The sequence below is a fragment of the Macrobrachium nipponense genome, chromosome 40 (genome assembly GCF_015104395.2).
Source record: "Macrobrachium nipponense isolate FS-2020 chromosome 40, ASM1510439v2, whole genome shotgun sequence".
NCBI classification, from domain to species: domain Eukaryota; kingdom Metazoa; phylum Arthropoda; class Malacostraca; order Decapoda; family Palaemonidae; genus Macrobrachium; species Macrobrachium nipponense.
The window spans coordinates 49,238,929-49,262,001 of NC_061101.1; the positions used below are offsets into that span (position 1 = coordinate 49,238,929).

General features: G+C 36.9%; 1 long non-coding RNA gene across 1 annotated transcript; it reads left to right on the top strand.

The window, feature by feature from the left end:
* Positions 1–16,821: 16,821 nt before the first annotated feature.
* Positions 16,822–18,120, top strand: LOC135212138 (uncharacterized). The gene is made up of 3 exons (XR_010313825.1): positions 16,822–16,956; positions 17,186–17,300; positions 18,095–18,120. It is a non-coding gene; the product is annotated as an uncharacterized LOC135212138 (long non-coding RNA).
* Positions 18,121–23,073: the final 4,953 nt, after the last annotated feature.

A 23,073-nucleotide genomic window follows, 5' to 3' on the forward strand; every position in this document is an offset into this window, starting at 1 on the left:
CCAATCACCATCAAAATGTTAAATTCTCTGTTCTGGGATATTCCTAAGGGCTTCACATGTCTGTAGCCCGCCGTTTTATTGACGCTGAAATTAAAACTTATGATATTGCATTGAAACTTAAATACCCAAGGATTTTTTATAGATGTGGCATGGAAAAGAGCTAGAAAAACATTTTATTCAACTAATGACAAACTTGAATTTAGTAAGCATAACATTCTAGAATTACCCTATGATGAAAGGTTTTTAGATATTCCTAGAATTTTAAAGCTTTTTAACATAAATTTTGTTTTCAGTAATATTAATGTCAAGAGTTTAATAATGAAAAATTCCCTCCCCCCTAAAGATCTTCCAGGCTGCATATATGAAATTCCTTGCAAAAAGTGTGATAAAGTCCATTACGGACAGACCGGTAAATCTCTTTCACAACGTCTCAAACAACATCAATATTCTGTGAGAACTGGGCAAATGTCGAATGCATTATTCGTACATATGAGAGATTTAGACCATCCTATTAACTGGAGTCAAGCAAGAGCCTTAATCCATGTAATGACACAGTTAAAAGGAATGTCATTGAATCTTGTTTCATAAAGTCAAATAATAGAAATGTTTCTAAATTTAAGTCTTGGTTTATTTAAACTTGATGCTTTCATAATGAAAAAAGTTGTAGAGAAATATAAGGTAAAAATTTATAATAAAATTAATATATTCAGTTTTTACATGTTTTGGACTGTAAAGGTACTTTGTAATTTCGGTTAGGTTTGTGACCGTGTGGATATTCGCGATAATCCTGGATTATCTCTTTTAATTTTACCCTTTTGACAATTAACCATCTGGTATTCTTGATCTTGTTTTGTACCTGAGACCTTTCTCTCCAATTGTACTTCATTAACTCCTTGACAATGTTTGAGTAAAGACGAAAGCGCTTGGATTTCTGACTATCATCCTGTGGGATTCGCTTATATATATATATATATATATATATATATATATATATACTATATATATATATATATATATACTATATATATATATATATATATATATATGATATATATATATATATCTATATATTAGATATATATATATATATATCTATATATAGATATATATATATATATATATATATATCTATATTGATAAACAAGAGAAAAAGTACCAAGCATTTCACCACTGGGGAGTCAACAGTTAAAAGTGAAAAAACAAAATTGTTGGATTAGCAAACTAATACAAATTTAAATTCCTTCCCAACGAAACAGGAAGATTAGGGATAATTACGATTTGTGCAGGATACTACAAATCATGACGTACGTGTGTGTGTGTGTGTGTGTGTGTGTGTATGTATGTGTGAAACCTGTTGCAGTTTTTTCTGCTTTACCTTCCCAAGGATAATTAAAGCACATAATAATAACTGGTACTCACCGAGCGATTGCTTCTGCAACGCCACCGGGTGCAACGAGACATTCTGCAAATGGAGAAATAACATTCATTAAACAAGCTGGTCACTCGAAAACAGAAACAGTTGCATTCCATAAACAAAACGAACTTCCAGATAATTACAAAATACAGACGCAACAGTATCTATAGCAAACTTCCTTCCTTCCACTGTTCCAATCTTGACCGTAATCCCGTGAGCAGCGTACGCAGTAGTTGCGACTATAATTTAAGCCCCTATTACACTTATCCGGTTTCCTACGGCGCCGTCGGTCCGGCGACGCTAGCATATGTTCAAGCCGGAGCTGTGATAGCAAATTGGCCTATGAACGCTCACCCGATGTCCGGTCCGGATGAACTTTCGCCAGTACTAAAGTTGGCGTACGGCCGTCGTACGTCACGACTGAGGACGTTAGCGTGTAATTGCTCACCTGTATGGTATGACATCAGTCTGAGGCTGCACCTGTACATTTATGAACCTTGGATACTCTGGAATAAAGTTTTGAAACTTCTTTATTTTTTTTTTTTAAATTAACCTGGTATGAATGTTTCATACTAAACAAGAAATTAGTTATTTGTGGCAAAATAAACTTGCCTTCATATATTTTGGGCCTAAACATTTGCAGATTGCTGCACATGTTTTCTGGGATTATGCACTGAGAGAAGGCTGCGATATAATTGTTGTAAACTTTAGATCGCTATATGTTCTTCCTGTAGCAAGAAATCTCAAAGTGGCTGAAAGACGCTCATGCAAGTGTCCTTTTTTTCTATTAAAGGTGATACCTGACTTAAGAGTTCCAAATATGTGTCATGAACCATTCGCATGTAGTTAAACCAGTCATCTTTTGCTAGTGCTAGTTCTTCATTAAGTTAACATGAGAGTATTTTTGTTACGCAGCCAATGTTTGGACCATCATCTTCCTTTTTCTTGTTTTCACCTTCAAACAGCACGCTAGAGCAATAGCAACGAGATTGTCGTCGAGAGAAGACATGTCACTCCTCCACCACACATGCCACACTCACCCACTTGCCACCGGCCGTTCAAAATACGTGTAATAACTCTAGCCGTAGGCCAGAAATTTTTCCTACGGCGCCATAGCCAGGTTGGCAGTGGAATAAACCGGATACGTGTAATGGGGGCTTTTAATAGTATATATAATAGTGTAAGCACTCGGTACCATAATACTGAGCCGGACAAACCGACACATGGTCAAATGGATTGGAAACTAAATTATTCTTTGAATTTTTCAGTGAGGGAATAATGGGCAAATGTGTCAGTTACTTAGAGGGGACTGAAAATCGCTACAGTAACACTCTTTTACTGTGTACTGATACCCTCTTTATTTTCTGTTTAATTCTCTCATTTTCTCTGTATATTTGCGTGTTACGGGATGCCCAGGTGAACAAGCCCGTTTTGGCATGGGAGTTTAAACCCATTTCATGATACAGTACTGGCTGACGCACCAAGGTCATGAACACAACCAAATTCCTCACTACCGCTACAATGCTTATGGATGACGAGCCATAGTTATTCTTTGGAAGTGTCCTTCACATTTTCATAGTGCATTACAATATACTATCATATCCAGATAGGCAATACACTCGGTTTTGTCATCACTGAGTTTAAGAGAGTCTTCCCGCCGACATCCACTTTTTTTATATCTTTCAATACTTGGATCGATTTCACTCATGGCATCTTTCTACCGTTTCAAGAGGAAAATACGACCTGGATATATTAACAATAGCTATCGCTGTTGTCTGGCGTTTTGTAGAATTATTGCGAAGGAGGAGGAGAGCGCAGAGGAGAGAGTGAGAGATGAATTGTCTCACCTTCTAGAATCAGCCTTACAAGTATTGCACCACATTTAATTTTCAATCGAGTCATTAATTTAAAATATAGAATGCAAAAGAAAGACTGCTGGTTAGAATGTATATAATTATATATTATATATAGTATATATAATTAATTTATATTTTAAATAAATATCATAATATATATATATAATATATCGATATATATTATATATATACTATATATTATATATAAAATCTTACGTTTTGGCCAACTTTCAAACCTCTCCATTTTCGTTATTTAATTTTAGTTGTCTAAGGAACGGGTGGTGTAGCCAAGCACACGGATCGTATATTCTCTGTCATAAACACTTTCTTTGTCGTTGAAATTGAATTCCCGAGTTCAGAGAGAGTTAGAGAGCGATAGAAGACGAGAGGGGGTGGGGGTGGGGGGGGTTGGGGGGGGGGGGAATAAAGAACCCCAGGCGGGGGAAGATTCCCGTGACGGAGTCAACGGTCCGAATTCGAAATAAATTAAACTGAAAATAAAAAACAAATGTCGATCTTTATTAACATGGCGAAATAAATTAAATGGAGGGCCATTATGCTTTGATAAAAAACAGAATAAAACGAGTGGACATAGGATTTTTTTAACGGGACTTTTATCCAAGCTTGTGTTAACATTAAAAACAATACGTTTAATTTCAGCCATTAGCGTCTAGTTAAACCTTAAACTTTACCAGTTACGTAAATATACATTGTAAAATTCTCAAACCATTTTGTCAAGTCTTAACTAACGCCAGTGGGTGGGGGGGGGGGGGGGGGGGGGGGGGGGGGGGGGGGGGGTTTGTATTTCCGCGTGCTCTCCTCTGCTTGGCGTGGCCACCGAGAGATAGAAGGCCTGTCAGTCAATGGTCTGTGACCGTAGAGGTTAGAGGTTAGCCAGGCCTGGTCGCGCGGTTCTTTCCTTACCCTTTTCCTCCCGGAGATAAGCGGAAAACAGTGAAGTAGCGCATTCAGTTGTTATTCCAAAAATTAATTACAAAGTTTATAATGAAAATTTCAATAAAAGATGAAAGTAAAACTATGTATAATAATTGAATAACTATTTGTTATTATATACATATGTTTTACTTTTATTGAATAAATAACTTTATTCAATAGAGTATACCCAGATTATGAATAGATAATAAAGGGAACAGCAAGATTCCATGTCAATGGCAATATAATTCAATAATTCAATTAGCGGAAAATACATGGTTATTGACCAATTATTATCTTTTGATTATAATTATTCCCTTGCTTATAATTATTATAGTCTGACTGTTATTAATGATTTTAGAAACTCACCTTATATTACTCGGTCTTCAGTTATGTATTCTGCCGTGACTTCTGCTAGTAAAAGACCTTTCGTCACTGCATACGACTCGAGACCAAAATTCCATATCCTCCCCCACAGAACTGTTGAAACGAAGGCAGCCTATCAGCTCGATGCCGAGAATTCCTTCTTGGCAAGAATTCTATGAGGTATTCCTGCCTCATGCAGACGTCTTCGCACCGTCATAGCCTAACATTTAATGCCAGACGTTCACAATAGCAATAGTATTGGTAAAACGATCTTCTCATGCTGCTCGTCGAATGTCGTCGTTATCCTCACGGGTGGTCATTCGTGGTGGAGGTCTTCGAACTGAATACGGAATTAACATGCAGATACCTAGATAATCAAGATTAATTATAGCCTGTTTTTACTTATGGGAACGCTATTTGGTATTCTGGGAAGTAAAGAGAAAGAATCACTATTAGAGTTCAACAGGACCAAGGCACTGTATTTGTTAGGTTTCATAATTTCACGGGTTTATAAGGTTCATAGTTTAAAAATTAAAATTAATAAATAAATGAAATAAATAATGCTATCCAAAGTCGGTCAATTTCCCAGTCTAAGCTTGCCTCCTTTTCCATTTATTTACTGTTGTTGGGAGACGTCAAGACGCTGTGCAACAGCACCTATTGAAAGTCCACTTTCTCGTAGAGCGACAATATGTTGCTGTTCATTTGGAGACTATAACGAATACTACTAGCAAAGGACAGAAGCCCTATCAAAATTTATACAACACCTCAGTCTAGCCATGATTGGGTGACAAATTTGTTAGCGTGTAATAGAGGTGCTGTAGCAGTGATATCGTTATCACCGAACAAAGTGATATATTAAATCACACGATTACTTGGGACTGATTGATTGATTGGCTGTTACTGGCATTGCAACATCTCAGGTCATTACTGTTCATTGTTAATTGTCTGTTTTGAAACACTGTTTTACTAAAGGTGGTGCTGTTCCTCTCTTAACGTGAATTCTACTAATCAGCTTTCGAGCTGTTTTTAGTGTATAGATTGGTTGGAGGAGGCAAACTTGTAATAAGTATTAATCCTCATAGATGAATAAACATTATCCTAATGCAGGGTTTGTTACTTAGCATTACATTTCCCCAAACGATATATCATTATTTTTCCCTTTTACGGAAAGCACGCGTAAATTGTAAAAAATTCAGATTGTTTTCCTTCAGATACCACCGAGGAAACATTTACGAAGTGGCGAGGAGTGGCTTGTAACCGTAAACGTGTGGGCCTGGATTTCCTTACATGGTATATGTGATATCACCAGACTGAAAAATACCTTAAAATTCTTCAGGATTTCTTCCTCCCTTCACTTCAACAGCGGAATTATCATTCATGACGGCTGCCCCATCCATACGGCCAGAATAGTCCAGGAATGGTTTCAGGGTCGAGAGGATTTGAATTGGTTGCCTGGCCAAATAAGGGTGCAGAACCACATAGATCCGAGAAAGATAAAGTCGATTTATTAAAGATTGAACAATTCACAGGTGCCCCGAGAGAAGCCGAAGTGTAGTGGAAAAATCACTGAATTTCTAATCAGTTTTCTCCCATATGCATAAATTTTTATTTTATTTTTGTTCCCATTATTTTTTGCTGCTCTCCATTTCGTATGAAGTAGCTACTGTCGCATATCTTATGTAATATAAGCTGGTTAGGGTAATTACGTTTGCTTTATGTCTATTACAATTAGAATCATAACTTACCTGACCTGTTATCGAATAACAATTACAACTTCAATAATACTGAAATACAAAACTTGAATATTGGAAAAAAATAAAAAAATTTCACAAAAGTTTTTGCACAAAAAAAAAGGAAATAAATGGAATAAAGTTTTTTTTTTTAGAATTGGTACCTGGCTTGTTAAGATTCTCCCTTAATAATTTAATAAATAAATTGGGTAGCGACTCAAAACATCTCTCTGTTGCATTTGGTGAAGATGAGTTCTCGAAAAGTAAGAGGGCTGCTTTAGGATAACAATTTCAAATAAAGTACTTTATTATTTGAACTTTTCAGTTACAATTACAATTACCATTAGGTATAAATAAAAAACAACCGCAATTACAGTTAACTTCAAAACGTATAATTAGAAACATTTCAGATAAAAGGTAATGTTTATTTGTAATTGGTAAAGCTCTCTAACTGTGGGTTTCACAGACAGTGCAGTCAAGTTTTTGGTCAATAACACTGTAATGAAGACTGGTATCAGTATGAGATTTTGATATAATTTTTTCGGTATAAATCAAGTCTTTAACTCAAATGAATGTCCGGTAAAAATGCTCAATTTTTATTTGTAACACATAGAGCAACTATACCAGTTACCTATTCAAAACCAATTTGTAGCATTGGCGGCTCTCTCTATGCTGAAAAAAAAAAAGTTGAAAAGTTGCGTGACAAACGGATTTCTGCTACCATGCCGACAGTTATGTTCCTAGGCGGCCATCTCTTCTTCACCTTCGTAATACAAGCATATGGCTGATGCCCTGAGTCCAAATGAAGATTGCGAAGAAGGTAACCAAACACAAGTATAACAGTAGCTTTACCATCAATCACAGTATCTATCGTTTCTACTACTCCACCATACATGCAGATATCTCTCACTCTAATAATTATAATCATTTACTCCTTACCCAAGTCAATAGTCACTAAAGAAAGAAAAACAATTTGACCTTAAGATAAAAATAGTAATAGCTACTACTACTGCTGCTGATGCTGATGCTAAGAATATAGTAAAAAACTGGTTATTATTATAATAATTATTAATATTGTTCCCTTGTTTTTTGCACATTTTTTTCCGTACCTGAGCTATACCGTGCCGTAACTTTGGTAAAATTGTCGTTGCGTAATTCCTTACCGTATACATATCAACCGCGCCGTACCGCACCGTAATGCCAGCCTTGCTGCAGGTAACAACCATGTGAATAGTTAGATATAAACAATATTGTAAATTATTATTATTAGATTAGATAGATGGATAGATAAAAAAAATCGTACAAAATATACTTAAACTGAAGTAACATTCAGAGAGAGAGAGAGAGAGGAGGGGGAGGAGATGTGAGGGAAGGAAGAGGAAGGGGATGGAAGCGGGGGTGGAGGGAGAGGGTAGGCGAATTTTTTTATACGGTTGTGTCATATCCATTTCTGACTAATCGAGCCTTTTGCCTCTTCGTACAGGACAAGTGTCTATTCTTTATAATTTGTGATTCATGATACTCTTATAAATTACGGTACTGGTGTAGTACACTATAGCAAAATCTCGTACTTATACGAATCTTAGTTACAGAGAGATAGGTTAGAGAATTCGCGAACACTTTTACCGAGCTCATTTTACGAAGCAGTGCTCAACTAGTATTCAGTTCTCAATGGAATTATTAACAGGAACAATAATTATGTGAGCAATATTATATTCAACAGTAGTATCTTTATTTCATACCATGGTGATTCTGATCCCTATTGGCTAATCCTACAATCAAGGAACGATATAATGATATATGAATCATGGTATTGTTTTACTCGACTCGAGTCTGAATCCCAACGGAGGTGAGGTCGTCAGCAGGATTTTTAAAAGGGTTAGACTTCATAACCACTCACCATGAATCGAAGGGACACAAATCTGGCGCTGCGAGGACGAATTGTCACTTTACGCGACAATTGTTTCTCGATACGAGCCATTGCACGTGATGTTGGTGTGTCCCCCACCACGGTACAGTTATGGATAAGAAGGTGGGAGGAGATTGGGAACTTGAACGACTTGCGTAAGTTGTTTATGCTGAATGATTGGTGGATATGTTACATTGTTCATGGTTATTTAATCTTGCTTATTTGATATGAAAGTTTCTTTCCTAAATGTATTTCGTCTCGCTATTATAATTTTGGTTAGACTACAGATATCCACAGCCATTCCAACACCACAGTAATATTTCAGGTGCACCTCCATAATTCCACACCGGTGGGTGGTTAGCCCTTGCCGACCTCAACCATGAACAAAGTTAGATAGTCGATTGAGTTGTCTCGGTAAAATTAAGCCTATAAGCATTTATTTGTGCCCACCCCGTCAGTCATTGTGTGTCTTTTGATAGCTATAGTTTATTTATTAAATGTCATTTCAGTGATGGCTCAGGAATGATTTACAGTTTTAATAACCACCAACCAAATTGAGAATATTAGGGATATATGTAATCTCGTTCTATTTGATATGCTTTTGAAACCAAAAATATACAGCCATGTTTACTAAATTATGATTAATCCATCGAGTACAAAATTCGAAGAATCTAGAATTGATTGCGATGTTGTATAAATTATAAGTTAAACATTTAAGATAATATGTTCTCTTAGCTAGGCCAGGTGGTCCACGGAAAACCACCCCAGCTGAGGATGATGCCATTATCAGGGCTGCTCGAGAGCAACCCTTATATATATATTTATATATATATCATATATATATATATATATATATATATAATATCAATATATATATATATATATATATATATATGATTTATATTATACACCCCCATTTTTTTCTCTCATTCAGATATGAACCCCGTAACATCGTTGAGGTGGTTCGATCTGGCCATGTCACCTGCAACGTATGGGGCTGGGTGTGTCTGCATGGTATGGGTGATGTGTTCCGAGTCGAGGGACGATTTACAGCAGCTAAGTATGTTGAGCTGCTGCAAACCTCCTTCTTGCCTTCGTTACGAGAAAGGAATTTTCCCTTCCCAACAGGGCCCATCCTGTTCACACTGCTCACGTTGTTCAAGAGTGGTTTGCCAGACAGGATAACCTGCTTCTTCTTGAATGGCCAAGCAAAGGAGCAGATATGAATGTGATTGAACACATGTGGGCCCAGATGGATCACATGGAAAATGGAACATGAGAACAACACAGCAATCATGGCTTACATCAACTCTCAGTGGAAAATTTGTAGACGAGACCGCAGCAAATTTTCAACCTTGTTCATTCGATGCCCGACAGATTGAGGGAAGTGACAGAGAGAGGGTGGATGGTCAAGGTATTAGATTGTAATATGATATATTTTTTGTAATAGGACCTAAAATGTTCTCATTTTGTTCTCACTAGTTATTTGATATGTTTTAATAAACATAATTCACAACAAGTTTTATTATAACCATGATATTCTTGATATAATGTTCGAAGTATCTGTAAAAAAAATGGCATAATGCCTCCATACAATATTGAGAGTATTGCAGTAAACTTTCCTACTTACTCAGGCCCCACATGCTTTTGATGTCTTCCTAATCACCGTTTCTTGTTAACAGCATTGAATTATAGAACTGAATGACTCGCCGAGCACTGTTATCATACAGTGAGGTCCGTAACAGTATTGGCAAATTGCCATTAAGGCCCGTCCACACGGCCGAGCTTTGCTCGACGAACTTTGTTCGATGTGACGTCAGCAGCGGAGAAAATGTGGCAAAGTTCTGACTTTTCCCGCTGTTTCTCCGCTTCTAACGTCACATCGGACAAAGGTCGACCGTGTGGACGGGGCCTTACCTGTATACTTTGTTCTCTGTGGTGTAGCCGATACAGATATGATACTTCGCCACTTATTTTTCGCTTATTAGCTTCTAGAAGTCTATTAAAAATAGTTTCCATTATTTGAAATGTATGCTTTATATCCTACTGATATTTTCAGTGTATCTTTGGTGTAAAACCTAAGTTATATGAACAAGAGTAAAAATGTGGCATATTTTTTGGCCGTCGTTGACGTTTCTGAGTATAGGGGTCATATGCTCTGTGGGACATTTTAAAAGGTAACTGTCAATTCAGTAGATGATACTCTCTTTATGTCAGCCACTATAAGGAAAGCCCAAATGACTTCACCTATCACCTGAGGTCAACGAAATATATACTCTATAATATATCAGTGCATATATAATTTTAGAAAAAACAACAGTTAACCCTTAAAATGTCAACCACGTCATATGACGTGTTGCAGAAGTCGTCCCATACAGTTGTTTACGTCATGTGACGTTCTTAAGTTTTTAATTTTGTGCGCCTTCATAGCTTATTGTATTGATATTGGTTCTGTACTACTTAGTGCCTTATTAGAGGTCTTGCTGGCCGTTTGCACTGCTCGTCTTCCATTTGTATGAACTACGCGGGGGAGGGTGGCCTAGGAGGTTGTCAGAAACGTCAAACCAGCTAATCCTGTGTGGCAAAGGATTAGTGGCGATAATTTTTTTTCGCACACCCCTTCGATTTTGATGATAGTATATCAGGAATAAGTTTTTTTGTTTTAATTCTATTTTTGATAATTCTATAATGGAACTGACTGTAGAGAGATCCAATCGTTAATTTTATGTTATGAAATGGGCTAATATATCAAGCGATCACTCAAGGGAACAAGAGTTTATGACATTACAGGATCAGAGATGAGAAATTTCTTTGCTTTGGTTATGATTATGGGTATTGTCAGGAAGGGCAATCTTCGATATTATTGGGTCACTGATCCTCTCCTGAATACACTAATGACATATCAGAACTGCATACTGAGCGCAGGGATTTTTCTTATCACTAAGTTAGCTAGTATAGCTGAGAGAGAGAGATGTAATAAGTTAGCTAGTATAAGAGAGAGAGAGATAGGAAACGCACTGCAACCAATGCCGTAAACTTGGCTTACGTGATAAGGTTAAACTATCCTGTTATGATGTTCGTGATTTTCGGCAATACCAATATAACTTTAAAATGTTGATCAATTTTAAGTATTGTGTAATGAATATGACCGATATATAATAATAGACACGGTTGTAAGATAACGTCTTGGCCAAAAGTTAAATGGAACATTAATAAACAAACTTATATTACAAGTGAGACAACAATCTTCATTACAACGATATAAACTGCTCAGATTTTTTTTACTCCGTGTGTGTGTGTGTGTGTGTGTGTCTTTCTTTCTCCAACCATTCCTAATAACTCCGCCACCAAACGAACTCAGAACTTATTGGTGGAACTCTTGTTAGCAGAGAAGGGGTTCTCCCCCCCATCTCCCTCAGTAAACACTGTTACCATGTAATTTTTCGAAGTCTCGCAAGACGGTGTACCAGGGAAACCTGTGTCCAACTGTACACTTAGTCACTAGCGTTGGGTCACAAAGAATTGGCTTTTTTTATCTTTTGTTCGTAATGTTACTGGACTCCTTCCTGTGTTATATATTGTCGTAAGCTATCTGAAAATTCAGTCTGCAATTTTCATTGATGTAAACGGTTGTAAAAGAGTCACTCTTCATTTTCCATTGTTACGAAGTGTTGTATAAGAGTCAGTCTGCATTTTCCATTGTTATGTGAATTGTTGTTCAAAAGTCAGTCTGCGTTATCCGTTGTGACGAACGGTTGCACAGTTGCATAAGAGTCAGTCTACATTTTCCATTATTATGAACTGTTGTATAAGTGTCAGTTTGCATTTACCATTGTTACACTGCTGTATAAAAGTCAGTCTGTATTTTTTATTATTATGAATTGTTATATAAAACTCAGTCTGCATTTTCTGTTATGCACTGTTGTATAAGCGTTAGTCTGCATTTTCTATTGCTATAAACTGTTGTGTAATAGTCAGTTTGCATTTTCCATTGTTATGAACTGTTGTATAAGAGTCAGACTGCATTTTCCATTGCTATGCACTGTTATATAATAGCCAGTTTGCATTTTCCATTTTACACTGTTACAAACTGTTGTATGGGGAGAAAAGTATGCAGGAAAAGTGAGTAAACAAAATGCCGCCCAAACCCGAAGGTAATGCTCCATTCACCTTTTAACACCAAAAAACTTATTCGATTTTGGAAACAGAAATTAGAGAGAATTCCCTAGTTAGTAGAAGGAGACGAAAGTCACTTACGGAGAAATAAGAGAATTACAGACCTTCACATGGTTAACTATGGAAGCGAGATCCTTCCAAACGTGGCGTGGCTGTGGATGAGCGAAGTCCTTATAGGAGAGAGATGGGATTCTCCTACATGAAAGGGATCTGAATGTAAGGGGGGAAGTTTAGGGGAGAGGATATCTCGGACAGTAACGAGACAAGTAAAGTCGATGCAGTAAATCACGGGTTTCCTGACTGAGGACATGAACTGACTTTGTTGAATTAACACTTCCTCTAACTTGTTAGATAGAGAGTTGCTAACGTGAAGTAAATTACGAAGTTGATGCGGAATCTGTTTCGCTTTTTGTGTCACTATATATTAGCAATGGCCACATAAACTACCTAACACATTTATTTATTAACAAATTTGTTATAGCTTTTTCATATTTATTGTACGTATATATTTATTTTCTTTGTTAAATTTCTGATGGCTCTGTTATAATAATATCTATCTTTAGAAATAAAGCTTTATAGTGTAGCATCCGTCTAATAGATGGCAGTCTAGAGCTTTATAGTGTAGCATCTTACCAATAGATGGCAGTCTTATACCAGTAGATTTAGTTAAAATGTGTCATCCTTGCTTCTTAGTTTGTACTGAGTAAAACGAGAATAAGTGTTTTGCGTAGCTGTTAGTGAAGTGCCCCGGATTTAAAAAATAAAAATGACAGTCTCTTGGTAAGGCTTATTATTGTTCCATATAAGTGTATTTCAGTCTTATTTTATTGTTATCACTTACTTGGGGAGTAAACCTACAAACTTCTTTGTTGTTGTTGTTGGGGGATAGGAAATCTTTAAAAGGTCTGAAAAGGGTCTTTTGCGTTGAGTTACAGATACAAGAATTTTAGGATAGGATGTTTATGATTTATTTATTAGAATGAAAATGTAAAAATAAATGTGCTTGTTAAACAATACAGAAAAACTATTTCCTATAAAATATACCGTATTTTCTAAAGTTTTCGTTGGTGAAACGACGGGCTATTTGGCCGTAGATTTTAGCACTTTTTAATTCATTTAATGCACTGAATTTAGAGGCTATATTTATGTTCAGTTATTGTTTCCACTTATAACTGAGATTATTTGAACGTGTTTAGTTTGTGTCCTTTTTATTTGATTTTTTTTGTGAGTATGAGTGGTATACTAATTACGAGTATTAATTATGAAGACCACTTCACGTTAAGTAAGGAATGTTTACAAATTATGCGTGAAGGGGGAAAATCTTGCACGCGCCCCGAGTAAGCAGGAGGTCGGATCACGCCTTGTTTTTATTGGCAGTCCTTAGTGGTTTAGGTTTTTGGCGTTAGTTCAACTTTTTATTGTTATTGTCATTATCATATATAAGCGGTTTCCAGTACATGCATTTGTGACTATACTCTGTTTTTTCCATCTGTCCACCCGCCTGTGGTGTTTGGGCGTATGGTAACACTGCGTCCCGGGCTTCAGATAGTTACATTCAGGTTACAACAACAATAATAACAATATCCTATTTCGAATATTAACGGTGTAATTCGCATACAGTAATTATTAAAACACTTTTCAGTTGCAAATGTACTCCCAGATATCCTTTTATTTACCTAAAGCTTACACATAGCGTAACTATCTAAAGGCCGGGACGCAGTGTTACCATACGCAAACACCACAGGCGAGTAGACAGATGGAAAAAAATAGAGTAGAGAATTACTGTCAGCAGTTAATTCCTCTTAAATGTTTCTGTGCTTTTTTTACGTGATATATTGTGCGGATATCGCATTATTTTCCATATTAAGTTAAAAATGATTGTTGGTTGAAAATAGGGATCACCTGAAGATTAGCGACCCCTAATACCTCTCCTGAAGAAAATCGACCCCAATATTTTTCCTCCTGAAGAAAAGCGACCCCAATATTTTCCACCTGAAGATAACAACCCCCTGCTTATTGGTGTCTCCAATCTTCAGGTGACCCACTTTAGCTCATAATATTATAGAAGAAAGGAGAAAAAAAATAGATATATATTAATTAAAAAACTGCTTTATTAAACATTTGTTAAAAACAAATTTAGACAATCAATAGTTAATTAAAAGCGTATTGTATTGCAATTTCAGTACAAAAATAATCAAACCTACTGTAACCCCTGTGGCTAGTGCGCGCAGCGCAATATTACCTCTTGCCAGAACATACCGAGCTTGCCAAGAATCTTTAAATATGCGGATAAGGCGCGAAGCGCGTTCCACCATGGCCTTACTATAATCCCTGTTAATTCCTCACCTGAAGAAAAGCGACCCCAATATTTTCCACCTGAAGAACAGCGACCCCAGCGTGTGTTGGGGTTGCTTTTCTTCAGGTGATCTAGTTTGTTATTTATTCCTGTTCTTTAATCTTTTTAACGCTCGAATATAATTAGGTTACGTGGAAGAATGGTGTTTAAGTAGTAACAACGTAAATAGGATTATTACAATCAGAATAAGTATTGTATCTTGTATCACTCAAATCCAGTCTGTTTTACCCGTTAAGACACAGTATTGATAAGGATTCTTGCCCGATAGAATTTAGGCTAAGCCTTAGATTTAACCTCTAACATTGTTCCAATTTTGAGAGAAGCAGACCAATCCCAGCTTATCCACATTGCAATCGTATCAGTGTTTATACGTTTTTAATTTAATGATAACGCATGCGCACATACGTAAGAGTAGTTACATGCTGGTGCAGATTAGTATACAAATATCCTATGTATAAGCAGTATACATGTATGTTTGTGCTAACATGAGTAAAAAGGAGTTTTCATGTATGAATGTTCATTCAGTACGTGAACGGACAACTCATTTATATATATATAATATATATATATATAATATATATATATAAACCTATATATATATATATATATATATATATATATATATATATGATAGCTGGATGTACAATATGCATATACATACAGTACACATGTGTATATATATATATATATATGATTTTATATTATATCTATACATATGTATATATATATATATGTGTGTGTGTGTGGATTGTTCCTTAAAGTGTTTACTTCAGAAATTCTTAACCTTCCGGTTCTTAGTCTTTTTTTTTGGGAGGGGGGGGGGGGGGTGGGGTGGGGAGGATGAGGTCGTTAGCTTCATGCCCCCCACCCCCTCCACCAAGCTGCAACCCAATATCGTCAATTGTCTACCATTTACCTAAATTCATAGCCTAGGCCTAGGTCAACGTCAACTGAAGTACAATGGATTTGAAATTGCCGCCCTCAATAACGCTCTTGTCTTGAAAGATTTCGGGTTAGTCATCCTTAGTTATTACTTAAATTTGGCTCATAAACAATGGAAGGGGCTGAATTAATCAGTATCAATAAAGAATATTTCCAGCTTACAACCCTTAACCAGACACTCGCGGCCTTTCGTCGTACAGAGACTATGAAAGACCAACGACGTTTATTTTTGTGTGCTTGTCATTCCTATTCAACGGAAATATCAGCAGCCACACACACACTGGTAAGACGAAATACTCCAGCACAAATGCAAGAGGAATGCTTGTACTAGGTCTTTATCACATCTGCTACAGACTAGACCATGACTGATCTATTAGCATCTGGAAATATTTAAAAACAGCGACATTGGTTGGTCGTGAGTCTTGGAGGCGCCTTTAGCCATGTTGCTTGCTTGCAACGGGTTGAACAGCATCACTCATTGAATGAAAATGAATTTCAGTAAATATATTCGATGGAGTTGACTTCACCCAAGGAACTTCCAGGCGTCTGCAGTGGAATCTTTCAGTTATTCATGATTCGTTGCTTAATGGCAATCGTGAATATCATGTGTTTTCCCGAGAGCCTCTTCTCAACATGAAACAGGTTGTAGCCAGACTACCTCTCAAGTTTAAGTTTGTTCATCTGTTAATCTATTTTGCACTTTTTTTTCAACGCTATAGCACGTGAGATCTGCTTCCAACATTCACAAAAGCTTAACAAGATATTTTGTTCTGTTGTCTTCCTTAAAAGGATTCCCATTGTACATTTCTGGCTACCGAATGACATTTCAGATTGCTTACGACAATTTATAACAGTGGAAAATGGTAAAGTAATATTACGAGTAAAAGATAATAAAACCAGTTCTTTCTGACCCAACACTAGTGACAAAGTGCTCATATCTCAATAGATACGGTAAACGTCACAACCAAGCACTATCGGCTCCTGGAAATATGCTGGGAAAGGCAGGATTGGTGTCGAGTGGAAATATTGTCATAAAAGAAACAGTCTGGCCATCAACTCGTATCTTTGGCTCCCACGGAGTAACTTTTACTCAACATGTGACATTGCCAAGAAGTTGTGAACCCTATTTTATCTCGACGTACGGAACAATTCATGGCCACTGATAGCAGAGCTTTCTCCCAAATTATTTTTAAAAAGGTGACTGATTTCCTTCGATAAATACCCAGTTTAAACTTATGCTTCACCCCACAGGCAAACATTTCAACATGGTGGTAAGTTCAGAGGCCTTTAGACTGATGTTTAAGCACACACTTTCCTCTGATTAGTCAACTCGTACTCGTGTGGGTCTAGAGATATCAGCAACTCTGTTTCCAAAGTAACTTAGAGGCACTCTGGAGAGAAAAAGAGAGAGCGATTCGTACTAGAGACCTAATTCCTAATCCCCACACGGGATATTGACACACTTAGCAATTGAGTGGTTTCCTTCTCTCTCACTGACAGAGAACACTGGTCGTGTTTGCATGGACCTTGGCGGGACTCTGTGCTCTGTCTCTGGCTGTCGGGTATGACCAGTGCGACAAAAGCATCTCGGACAGGTGCCCATCAGTAGACCCAGGTGAGAACTTTATAATTCTCTTTGTCGAATGGAATTAAATCAGATTAATGTGTGATAATCAATAATATTATAAAGTTAAATTCGATATAGTCTCGTCTATTTCATTTTTCTATTTTCCATGCAGATATTTTATGTAGACAGTTATATACTCATCCTGAACGCTCCCTTTGGTTATTTAATTACGTGCCAACGACAACTTTGTATACTCGCAACGTATATCACACTGTGAAGAACTTAGTCAATAAATGCTGAAAACGAAATCGGTAACTTTTTTTATTACTGAAAAAAAATTAAGCTTATTCATATGAAACGAGCCCACCGCAGGGGCCATTGAGTGAAGAAAATTCAAGCTTGCAAAGAATATGGTGCTCATTCGAAAGAAGTAAAACGGATCAGTTATTAGAAAAACAGACAAACTAACAAATTAACAAGTGGATAAATCAAATTAAGTGGATGGTTGAATTGCAAGGAGAATAATGAACTTCTGATGTTCCAGTCACACGACATCTTGGCTCCTCAGTGGCGTGATCGGTATGGTCTTGGCCTGCCACCTCGGTGGCCGCGAGTTCGATTCCTGGGCCTTCCATTGAGGAGTCAGAGATGGGTATTTCTGGTGATAGAAGTGCACTCTCGACGTGGTTCGGAAGTCACGTAAAGCCGTTGGTCCCGTTGTTGAATCACCACTGGTTCCATGCAACGTAAAAGCACCATACAAACACACGACACCTTCAGGGAGGTTACTCCACAATCCAGTGTTCTTAGTAATAATGTCTCCTTGATTCTCTCTCTGCCAGGCACTCCCGTCTATTACCCGGTCCCTACCAACTGCCTACAGTACTGCGAATGCTCGAATGGGGTGGCTTGGCTTTTCACCTGTGGGGAAAACCAGGCCTTCGACACGACCAAGAACATTTGCAACTGGCTCGTCAACGTCGACTGTGGTTCCAGACCAGTGCCGTCTTGAAACGAGAATAAAATTTTGACCTTTTACTTGAGCCCCGTTCATATTCTCTTTCTCCCATCTTACTTTCCTCAACCCTCTTCTAACAGCTGATTCAGAATGCAGCTGCGAGGTTTTCCTCCTGTTACACCTTCCTAACCCTTTGACTGCCACTTTATCTTTCAGGGCTGAATGACCTCACCATAGCTCCCAGCGCTTAGACTAAATTCTGTATTCAATTCCATTGTTTAATTTCGCTCGATAAAATTTCACACATTAAATTTTGGCAACATTAATACGGCGTCTCATTTACACAGTTCCTGCTCTCAGTATCCAAATTAAAGACCACTAACTTTACTCCTACAAAAAATATGCGAGCTTCACGTTTGCCAGGTCTGTGGATCGCTCCTGGCTTGTCTTCCATCAGTTCACCCATCTGTAAATGGCTAGCAGCATCTGGTAGGAGCAGGAAACGTGTAGGGCTGGCAACTTCATCCCTAAAGACTTACTAAGGAGCCAGAATGTTGTCCAGTCCTGGAAACACCATCTTAGAAGTGGCAGGGGGAAGATTGGTGTACAAAAATGTGTATGCATATGTATATATATATATATATATATATATATATATATATATATATATATATATATATATATATATATATATACATGCACATATATATTTATATACTGGGTTTGAAAGCTATGAATGAGTGGTTTTGCTAGAGTATTTGAATGCAAATATGGGCAACTGGTAACAGAAAAAAAATGGATTGTTGGTAGTCAAGGAATTCGCGAGGCAAATGAGGATGAAGAAACCTTTAAGAATCTTTGATTGGTGGCAATTCGTGGTTTCCAAAGAAAGATGATCTTGCCTACTTGAAAGAGCGAAAATGGTGAGGGAAAGAATTTACTGGATTATGATGACCAAATTAGTTATGTCTGACATCATTTCAAGTTAAAACAGATATAAGTTCAATTTTTTGTAAAAGCGCTGTTGTAAATGGAATTTGTGTATATGAAGTCAATTAGAAATTAACAAGAACACAAAAGAAAACGCAAAATGAAACTTGGACTAAGGTTAAAGACAGAGGTGTAGGAGTACATGTGGAGTATATAAAATCATAAGCCGTGGTTGTAGGGTTAACAGTGTGTTTGTGAGAATAGGCATAAAATAAAAAGAATGAACTGTTACGACAGATAGTAGAATGGGGAAAGAAAGAAAGGATTATTCAAGGTGAAACTGAGCCACAGAAGACAATTGGAAAGTGTTGCAGGTGACACAAACCTTGGTACCCGTTGCTGAATAACCACTGGGTCCATGCAACGTAAAAACACCATACAAAGAAAAAACAAACAAACCGTGGTAAATATTATAATAAAAAAAAAGCATTGATAGATACTGGTTGTATTTTTCTCATGAACATCGTTAACATTGTACCAATATTAAATTCGGTTTAGGGGAAAGTATAAACGTTGGCAGAACATAAGTGTGTATGGGAACAGTTTCCTTAAGGACTTGGGGCTTCGGTCGTGTTCACCGGTGCAGATGTGGGTCTAGGCCTGTCTCCACAGTCCACGCTTTGTTCCCAGTTGCAGACTTTCAGACGCTCATCGTAGAGCGTCTGTGGGGCGCAGGTGAACCTCCAGGCTATGTGGTCAGAGCATTCGCAGTAGGCGCTGCAGTCGTCGGGGTCAGGGTAATAAACGGGAGCTGCTTACCGAAGAAAAATACACAAAGAAGATTTTAGTAGTTTTCTTGATATAACATCAAGGTCTAAGTGCCTTGACGTGTGAAATAGGAACATAGGGTCTGCATGATTCTTATTAGGTATCTGGATTCCTCTATATTCATTGATATGTCAGTAGGTGTAAGCGAGGCTTCAAAAGTACTTCATAATATCTACAGAAGAATAGTAATAAGGTTAGTGTAGGTTGTGGATGGATCAGGGTAGTAAGGGAAGATTAGAAAGGGTTAGATAATGGTAGATAAATGACCTGTTCAGGATAGAGGTAAATGTCACTTCTGAAAAGCCTTCAATGTGAATGTAGCAGTACCCCTTATCCTTGTAAGGAAATCCCCTCTGTTGGGGAAATGGCTTGTGTATTTGAATATGCTCATGTCATTTTTATTGTGGAGTATGATAGCCAACTTACTTGCAGGATCTATTGTAGGGCACTTCGCAGTAATTTCAGCTTTACACTGACCTTCCGCTCTCGCCAAAGCGATCAGAGGTAGTAACACTAGCAACTGCCCAGCAATCTTCTGTTGAAAATAAAAGTATGTTGCTTCAGTTTGAAAATTAATGACTAACATAACGCAAGTGCTGAAGATCTTGGGTTATAAAAAAGAAGAAGGCAAAAAGAAAGGTATCATCCTGTAATGCTTAGTACTCTTATCTAATCAGACTAACTTCTGTGATCTCTTGAATCGTCGGAAATTTACTCAGCCCTCCTATTTTGGATTCCCAGTGTGGCTTCTGCCAGGAAAGATTTACGGAATCCAGCTTCATACCAAAATTGAGTTAACTCTGCCCCTTCAGAGAGTCTTGTCTCGTGTCTCCTTTCTTAATATCTCTCAAGCATTCTATTGATCTGGAATGAGGTTCTATGAAGCAAACTTTCTGCTCACGACAACTCCTTCTTTTGTAGTTGAGTCCACTCTGGGCCTTCAAAATCTTCATCTCCTTTCTTGATATCACAAGTAATCTACTACACTCTCGCATGAAGTTTTATAAGGCAAACTTCCTGCACCTGACAACGCATCCTTTCTGCAAACGCATATCTAGATTTTCATCTAATAGCTCTTTGCGGTTCTAGTCTTTCATCTGCATTTTTACTTCTTATGATATATCTTTTGCCTCTTCTGTGCAAGTGCCCCTGATTCGACCATCCATACTTCCAAAAACTCTCAAGCCATCTCTGAGTTCATATATACCATCCTCAATCAACACTGTTTCATCATAAGAGCATGTCTGAATAAGAATCTTGTAACTTCGCTTCTATCTTCTCCAGACACTTTCTAGTCTATCTGGCTTCTACTTTCGTGTAAAATTCTCCGATTCCGACAGACGAAATTGTATTGTAACTTCTCATTTCTGATAGCATTTTAAGCCCCGTTCACACGGTCGAACTTTGCCAGACAGACTTTGTTCGATGTGACGTCAGAAGCGGAGAAACTGCGGGTAAGGTTCCGACGTTTCCCGCTTCTGACGTCACATCGAACAGAGTTCGACCATATGGACGGGGCTTTTAGAGACACTGGTTACTTGTCTGCAGACGTTATTATCTCGACTTTTGGGACATTTTAAGTACAGTACTGAGAATTTCATGGGAAAGCCATATGGCTAGGGATGATTTTTTTTTTATCAAGATAAGAATGATGGATTTTTACCCGATTAGAAATTTTTCCAGACCAACGTTATTTATTACGAGTCGCCGTGTTTTTTTTAACTTGTGGTTAATTTTGGTAAAGGGCAGGTTTTATAGTGCGTTTTTATGTACAAAATAATACTTTGTGAATGACCGTACTATTTCCTACCTTGGCTCTGAGTTTCAATAGTTATTCAAATAGATTAAAGTTATACATTTTTGCTAAAGTCAGGCGTTGGGGACTACTCTATAAAGGTATTTCGTACGAAAAAATTCGCAAAACGCTTTATAAAAGATGATTATAGATTTCTTTTAGTAAAAAGACAATAATACAGGATTATAGATACTGTAGTTGTATATATATTAAATTATATATATATATCTTATATATTATATATTATATTTCATGAATATTTATATAATCATATATATATATATATATATCTATATATATGTTATATATCTATATATAAAAATTATATATATAGATTTATATAAAATATTAAAGAAAATTAAAAGGGAGCTTCCGACCGTTTGCATAACGGTCCTCATCAGCCAACTCCTTTTGTATTTTGGAAAAATACAGTCTCTCCTATACTTTATTGTGGCTTTTTTTCTCATTATTTCCAGTCACGGTATAGTGATGCACCATAGATAGACTTCTTTATTTAGATGGTGGCCATAAGAGTGTGGGGCACAAATTTTGTCAGTTTTTGAGATAACTTATTTAAACAAAAACAAAAAAAGTACTAAAGAAAAAAAAACCTTTCGTAATATCACTGAGAAAATGAAACGTTAAGATGCACAAAAAACAAAAAGTTTCAAGAATCGTAGTAAAGTTCAGAAAACCAACATTGCCAAGTGACCTTGTCGGGCCTTTTTGTGAAGAACGAAAGCAGAAAAAAATCAACACAACAGATCCATTTCTCTCTCTCTCTCTCTCTCTCTCTCTCTCTCTCTCTCTCTCTCTCCACCAATGAGAGAAAGTGAAACTGTTAACGATGTACATACCATCCTGATCCTGAAACGGATATTCCTGTATTACCAGTTCCTTTGAGACGAAGTCCCGTTTTATACAAAAGATATGGAGTTTTCGGGCCTCTATGGGAGCCACGCAATGTTGGCGGTGTAGTACTTTACGTAATATGCACTCGAGGATATTTCGGGGGTAATATACAATGTGAGAAAGTAAACAGTCCGCTCGCCTCTCAAGGTGAAGGGGTTATTTATGTAGGGCTGCTGACTTCCATGTTTTTGTCAGTGATCTGTTGGAAACATTTAGTCACACACATAACACAACATTATATATATATATATATATATATATATATATATATATATATATATATATATATATTATATATATATATATATATATATATATATATATATATATATATATAATATATATATATATATATATATATATATATATATATTTATGACTGGTAAAATGTTCTGTTA